We start from the raw sequence: 6,865 nt of genomic DNA, 5'->3' as shown, positions 1-6,865 counted from the left end.
GGGGAACCACCTTCTCTTGAAACAGCCTGTTCTGCTGAGTTGACAGGAGAGAGGAATGGGGACTTCTCAGTCCTGGGCCGGGTGCCAAAACCTGCTGAAGGCGGAAGGCGCCGGCAGGCCTGTCGGGCTGTAGCCTCCCTGGGCCCTGCGTGGGCCATACCAGCTCCTCTGCCTTCTCCGGGGACTACAGAGAAGCTGCATGTGCTGGGTTTTTTTTTGTTTTGAACGAACATTGAAGAAGCACTTACAAGGAGCCACGCTCTGTATTCATTTTTACGTACCTGAGTTTCTTTAATCCTCACAACTAAGGCCCAGAGAAGTTGTGTCCCCTGCCCAAGGCTTCACAGCTGGTTCTGCAGGTGGGAGGGCAGGGATGCTTAAGTCCTGAATCTGTGGGTTGGAAGACTATTTAGCCCTGGAGTATGGGTTCAAATCCTCAGCGGGGGTGGGGAGGAGGATACAGACTTCTCTCTCCAGCTCTAGGGTCTTAGGTGAATTACATCATGGGGCTGAGACTCTGTTTCCTCATCTGTAAAATGGGGGGAATGTTGCCCACCTCATAAGGCTATAATGAGGATCAACGGGAAGTGTCTTTTGTTTGTAAAGTGTCTCACAGAGAGTGCCCAGCCCAGGGAAGATGCTCCATAGATGTCCTCTTCCCCTTTTCTTTTTCTTTTCTTTTCTTTTTTTGGGGTGGTGGGGGAGGGGGAGAAGCTTTGTCTTGAAGCTGCAAAAAGGTCCAAGAAAAGGTCAGAAAACTAGGGCAAGGGCACTGGACTCTGAATGAGACCGACCAGGAATTGAATGCTGCTTCTGATACCTATTAGCTATTTGATTTTAAACAAGTCATTTTTCCTTGCCGGAGCCTCAGTTTCCCCAGCTGTAAAATATAGGAAGATCAGTTTAGCCCAAGATGGCAATTAAGCCTCCACAACCCCTTGCACCGCTATGCAGCTATCACTAGTCGATCACATCTTGTTTCCACTGAGCCAAGGTAATACAGTTTTATTCTCAAGTGGTATGAACTGCCTATAGTTTGGCTATAATTCTACTAGTAGGCAATTATGCATGGATTACATTACCATGTTTCCAGAAGGCACTTGCTGAAGTGCAAAGCCCTCTGATGAAGAGAACACATTAATCTTGGCATATATTTGCATCACTAAGGACAATGTCTTATGGGGCTCTAGAAAGCACAGGTCCATTTGTTGTTGTAGTTGTATGTTTTGGATTTTGTTCTGTTTTAAGTAGTGTAGAGTACAAACAAGTAAGCCTGGGACAGAGGGTTCATAAAGCTGGAGGAAGGTAGGTAATGGAGCAGTTATTGGGAGGGAATCACCACTGACAGCAATATACAGAGGAGAAAACTGTGGAAACACGATCCAGCTCAGTAACTTGCCTGCGGTCACAGCTAGTAAATGGCAGAGCTGGCAACCCTGCCATGAATGCAAAATCCATTTATTTAGTCTGAAAATGATTACTGGCTGCCTCCTCTGCACAAGGCACCGCTTTCAGTGTGAGAACTCAGTAGTGAATAAAGTTGTCCAAATGCCTTGCCCTCAGGGAGCTTATAGTCCAGGGTCACATTTACTGGCACCCGTTATATGCCTTGTACTTCTCCAGCACTGGAGGCAAAGAAGCCCAGGTTTGATGGCTCATCTGGACAGGAACACACATTTGAATCTTAGCTCCGTGGCTTCTTATTAGGTGAGGGAAGCCATTCCATCACTTTTCTTCTCAGTTTCTGCATCTGAAATATGAAGATAATAAAAGCTATTTCCAAGGGGTTCTATGAGGTTTAAAAGAAAGAATATTTATAAAGCATGCAACACTAAAAATTTTATTTACTCAATGCATTGTAGTTAGTATTATTAATTCTGAATCCTCTTAACAACTCTGTGAAGTTGGTACTGTTTTCACCATTTTACATAGGAGGAAATAAAATCTCGGAGAGTTCAAATCTCAGAGAGATTAGGTTACTTACCCAAGATCACACAGCTAACGAGTGGTAGAACTGAGGTTCAAATCCAGGGCTACTTGACTTCATTACTCAAATATGATGCTGTGGCCACATGTTTCCCAAACTCACAATTGGACTAGCTGCAGTGCAACAGAAAACTGTGCTCCTCTTTGGCATCTTATGCAACAAACCATATGGACCCTCAAGCTCTTACATAACAGGCCCAGTGCTAACGAGAGGAAGTTTAACAACAACACAAAAAACAGATCGCATTCACAACAGACCACCATATGTTCTCCCGTTCCCTGACAGCAGCCGTCCCAACGCCTGCGCGGGCGCCCACAGAAATCTTCTCAAGGAAAACAGTTTTATTCTCAAGTGACTCAAATGATGGATGCCTTTACAAAAAGAAGGGAGGGAAAAAAGAATCTGAGCTTCTTCAAAAGAAAGAAATCTTGTTCACTCTTCGGGAAAGCCCCGAAACCTCAACCTCCTCTCCTTGGCCTTGGAACCTGCCGGCTTCTCCAGAGACAGTCTGACCTCTGTGAACTGGCAGTTGCTTCACTCAGAGTGAGGGCCGCTATGGTGATGTCTGGTTTCTGAGACTCCAAGTTAAATTGCCTGGGTGGTTTGAGTCACCCCCCCCTCACTTGGTCTTGAACTCCTTCCCCATCTTGCTGTGCTCTTGTTCATTCCTCAAGTCTCAAGTTTGCTGCACGTTTCTGGAAGTGGCCCCCTAGAACTGAACCCAATTCTAGAAGGGTGGTTTCACCTGGGGACACTGGGGAGCAGCAAGCAGCTGGCTCCAGGCCACATGCCATCTTCCTACTCTTTACCTTTTGCCCGGTCTCCTGCCTCTTTGCCTCCCTCCCGTCCATTTCCCTATCCTGCAGCCAAAGCGATCCTGACAATATGTAAATTTGATCCTGCCGCTCTAAATTCCTTACAGCCCCAGTGGTGCTACATGCTCCTCACCCCACTTTGCAGTGCTCGGCCCATTCATCCCCCTTTCACGCCTTCCTCACCTTCCGCATCTCAGCCGCATGTGGCTACTGGACCCTTGAAATGTGGTTATTGAAACTGAGGAATTCAACGTTTAATTTTATTAGTTTTAATTAATTTAAAATAATGTTAGATTAATTCTCAGGTTGCAAAGAAATTCTCTTTCCCATATTTTCTTCCTGTATTTATGGATTCACTTCTTATATTAGAATACATTTGGTATTTATCTTAATACGAGCTACAGATACCCAAAAGTTGCCTATCCAAATGTCTACCTGTGACACTTTATATTTTCCAAAGAATGCCATATCGATATAGATCTCCCCCCCACATTCTCTTCTTACAATGTGACGTGGACAGTCCTTCATAGCGAAGTGGAACTGGGTGGATTTTTGTAACTGACCAAGAGAATATGATGCTCATGACAGCATGTGCCTTCTGAGACTGGGTCATAAAAGTTAGCATTGCATCTTGCACCTAGGAATCCTCTAATTCCTCACTCTGAGGGAAACGAGCCACCATGCTATGAGGATCCTTATGTGAAGAGGAACTAAAGGTATCAGAAAATATCCAACACCAATTTGCCAGTCATGGGAGTCAGCCATCTCAGAAGTGGATTCTCCAGCCCTGGTCAAGCCTTCAGATAACGACAGCCCCAGCTAATACCTGATTACAATTTCATAAGACATCCCACGTCAGACCTCCCCAGCTGAGCCTTTTCAGACATCCTGACCCTCAGAATCTGTGAACACTACAAACGTCATAGTTTTAGGTCACTAACTTTTGGGGCAGTTTATTATGCAGTCATAATAACTCTAGTCATTTTTCTCCAACATCATTTATTGAATAGTTTATCTTTTCCCTACAGAGACGAGACGTCACTTTCATCGTGAATTAAATCCTCATAGAGTACGGGCCTACTGTTGGTCTTATTTTGTTCTATTGGACCATATCAATTAAAAAAAGGATACCAAGTTGTTTAAGTCATTGATGTTTTATTATATGTGTCACTATACAGTAAAGGTAGCCACCTTCCAATACTGATATTCTGTTTCCTAATTTGCCCGGATATTATCATTTATTTGTTCACAGGAGTTTTAGAATCGGCTTGTCTAGTTTATTAAAAATAAGGACATGCTGCATTTTTATTGAGCTTGTGATGAACTTACAAAATAACATAAGGAAAATTGATATATTTATGACAGTGCAGCTTCTTGTCTAAAAATACAATGTACTTTCTCATTTAAGTTTTGTTTTGTGATGTTCAGGAATGTTTTAAAGTTGTCTTCATATTTAGTTGCATATTTCTTTTAAAGTCTACACTTCTATATTTTGGTTAATGATATAAATGGATTTTTTTCTGTTATGCTTACTATTCTAATTGTGATTTGCGTATGTGACTATTGATTTCTGTACATTAATTTTGTATGCCACTTCCTTACTGAATGATCTATTTATTTATGGTGGCTTTTAGTTGATTCTCTGTATTACCAGGTATACGACTATATTGTATGCAAACTGAGACAGTTTAATCTTCTCTTCTAATATTTATGCCTCCAATTATGTATTAATATTTTTGCCTCTAGTATAATGTAGTGGTAATAGTGGGCATTCTTAGGAGACCACGTCTAAAGAGTACATCCAGCCATGTGGGGCTCTTGGTCTCTTGACGTGTGGCTATTGAGACTGAGGAATTTTATTAGTCTTAATTAATTTAAATTTAAATAGCTACCTGTGGGTAGTAATTACCATATTGGACAACACAGGATGAGAGTTTCTTCATTTTGTATAATGCTAGCTTTTGGATTGAGACACACATGTGGAATATTCAAAAGTCCTTATTTCATTGGCTTTTTAAAATTTAAAAAAACAGGGCTTCCCTGGTGGCGCTGTGGTTGAGAATCTGCCTGCCAGTGCAGGGGACACGGGTTCATGCCCCGGTCTGGGAAGATCCCACATGCCGCGGAGCGGCTAGGCCCGTGAGCCACAACTACTGAGTCTGCGCGTCTGGAGCCTGTGCTCTGCAGCGGGAGAGGCCGCGACAGTGAGATGCCCGCGTACCGCGATGAGGAGTGGCCCCCGCTCGCTGCAACTGGAGAAAGCCCGCACACAGAAACGAAGACCCAACACAGCCTAAATAAATAAATAAATAAATTTTAAAATAAAAAAAAAACAGCTGTTGAATGTTGTGAAATGCTTCTTCAGTATCTATGGAGATGAATATGTTGTTTTTCTTCTTATATCTACTAATATCATGAATCATATTGAACCGTCCTTGCTTTGGATTAAGCCCAACTTGGTTATGATGTATTATTCTTTTAATTGATTGCTTCATCCTGTTTGTTAATATTTCATTTAGGATTTTTGAATCAATGCTAGCCATCTCTTCTGTAATCTTTGTTAGATTTTGATAGCAGTGAATTCTCACTTCTTAAAAAAAAAGAGAAAACTTGAAAGTTTTTATTTTATGACCTGACATAGTTTAAATAGAACTGTCATTATTTGCTTTAAGGGTTTTGGAGGATTATCTGGTGAAATTCTTTAGGCGTGAAATTTGGGAAAGGGAGTACATCATTGACTAGTTTCTCTATTTCTTCTATACAGATCAATCTGTTTAGATTTTCTATATCTTTTAGGCTCAGTTTTGGTATATTGCATTTTCCTCAAAAATTGTTTCATCCAGATTTTTAGAAACAAATGTTTGCAAAGGAGAATCATATATTTATTTTAATTTGTTTCTTGATTCTACTCTCATGTTTCTATAATTTTTAGTAATTGCCCTTTCTCCACACCCCTCTTCCCCACAGCTTTTTCAGTGATTAGATGATGTAGTATTTCATCTATTGTGTTGTATTAGCTTTTTAAAAAGACTCAATCAATTTATTTATTTATTCATTCATTCGTTCACTCATTCTGATCTGCTTCTAACATTAATTTTTTTTATTTATTAATTTATTTCTTCTGCTTTCCAACAATTTATTTGGCTTTTTTTTTTCTAAATTTTTGACACACGTTTGGTTCATTGGTTCCTGTACTTTTTTTTTTTAAGATTTATTTATTATTTATTTCTTTTATTTATTTTTGGCTGCGTCGTGTCTTAGTTGAGGCATGCAGGATTTTTGTTGAGGCAAGCTAGATCTTTCTTTGAGGTGCACAGGCTTCTCTCTAGTTGTGGTGTGTGGGTTTTCTCTTCTCTAGTTGTGGCGCGCAGGCTCCAGAGCACGTGGGCTCTGTAGTTTGTGGCACATGGGCTCTCTCTTTGAGGCATGCGGGCTCAGTAGTTGCGGCACATGGGCTTAGCTGGCCCGTAGCATATAGGATCTTAGTTCACTGACCAGGGATCGAACCCACTTCCCCTGCATTGTAAGGTGCATTCTTTACCACTGGACCACCAGGGAAGTCCCTCTTGCAATTTCTTTTTCTTTTTTTTTTCTTTTATTATTATTTTTGGCTGTGTTGGGTCTTCGCTGCTGTGCGCCAGCTTTCTCTAGTTGTGGCGAGCAGGGGCTACTCTTGGTTGCAGTGCACGGGCTTCTCATTGCGGTGGCTTCTCTTGTTGCAGAGCACGGGCTCTAGGTGCACAGGCTTCAGTAGTTGTGGCACGCAGGCTCCATAGCTGTGGCTCAACGGCTCTAGAGCACAGGCTCAGTAGTTGTGGCACATGGGCTTAGTTGCTCTGTGGCATGTGGGATCTTCCTGGACCAGGGCTCGAACCCGTGTCCCCTGCATTGGCAGGCAGATTCCTTTTTTTTTTTGAATTTTATTTTATTTATTTTTTTATATAGCAGGTTCTTATTAGTCATCCATTTTATACACATCAGTGTATACATGTCAATCCCAATCTCCCAATTCATCACACCACCACCCCCACCCCCGCCACTTTCCCCCCTTGGTGTCCATACA

At 41.9% G+C, this 6,865-nt stretch overlaps 1 long non-coding RNA gene across 2 annotated transcripts in view; it reads right to left on the bottom strand.

The window, feature by feature from the left end:
• Nucleotides 1-401: 401 nt before the first annotated feature.
• The window catches only part of LOC114486226 (uncharacterized), a 21,794-nt gene continuing 15,330 nt past the window's right edge, over nucleotides 402-6,865 (bottom strand). For both annotated transcript variants that reach the window (XR_003679623.2, XR_003679622.2), the window contains exon 3: nucleotides 402-1,750. This is a non-coding gene — a long non-coding RNA (uncharacterized lncRNA). The remainder of the gene's footprint in view (nucleotides 1,751-6,865) is intronic.

This window comes from Physeter macrocephalus, chromosome 4, assembly GCF_002837175.3.
Source record: "Physeter macrocephalus isolate SW-GA chromosome 4, ASM283717v5, whole genome shotgun sequence".
Classification (NCBI taxonomy): Eukaryota; Metazoa; Chordata; class Mammalia; order Artiodactyla; family Physeteridae; genus Physeter; species Physeter macrocephalus.
This window is presented reverse-complemented; position numbering and strand designations above follow the sequence as displayed.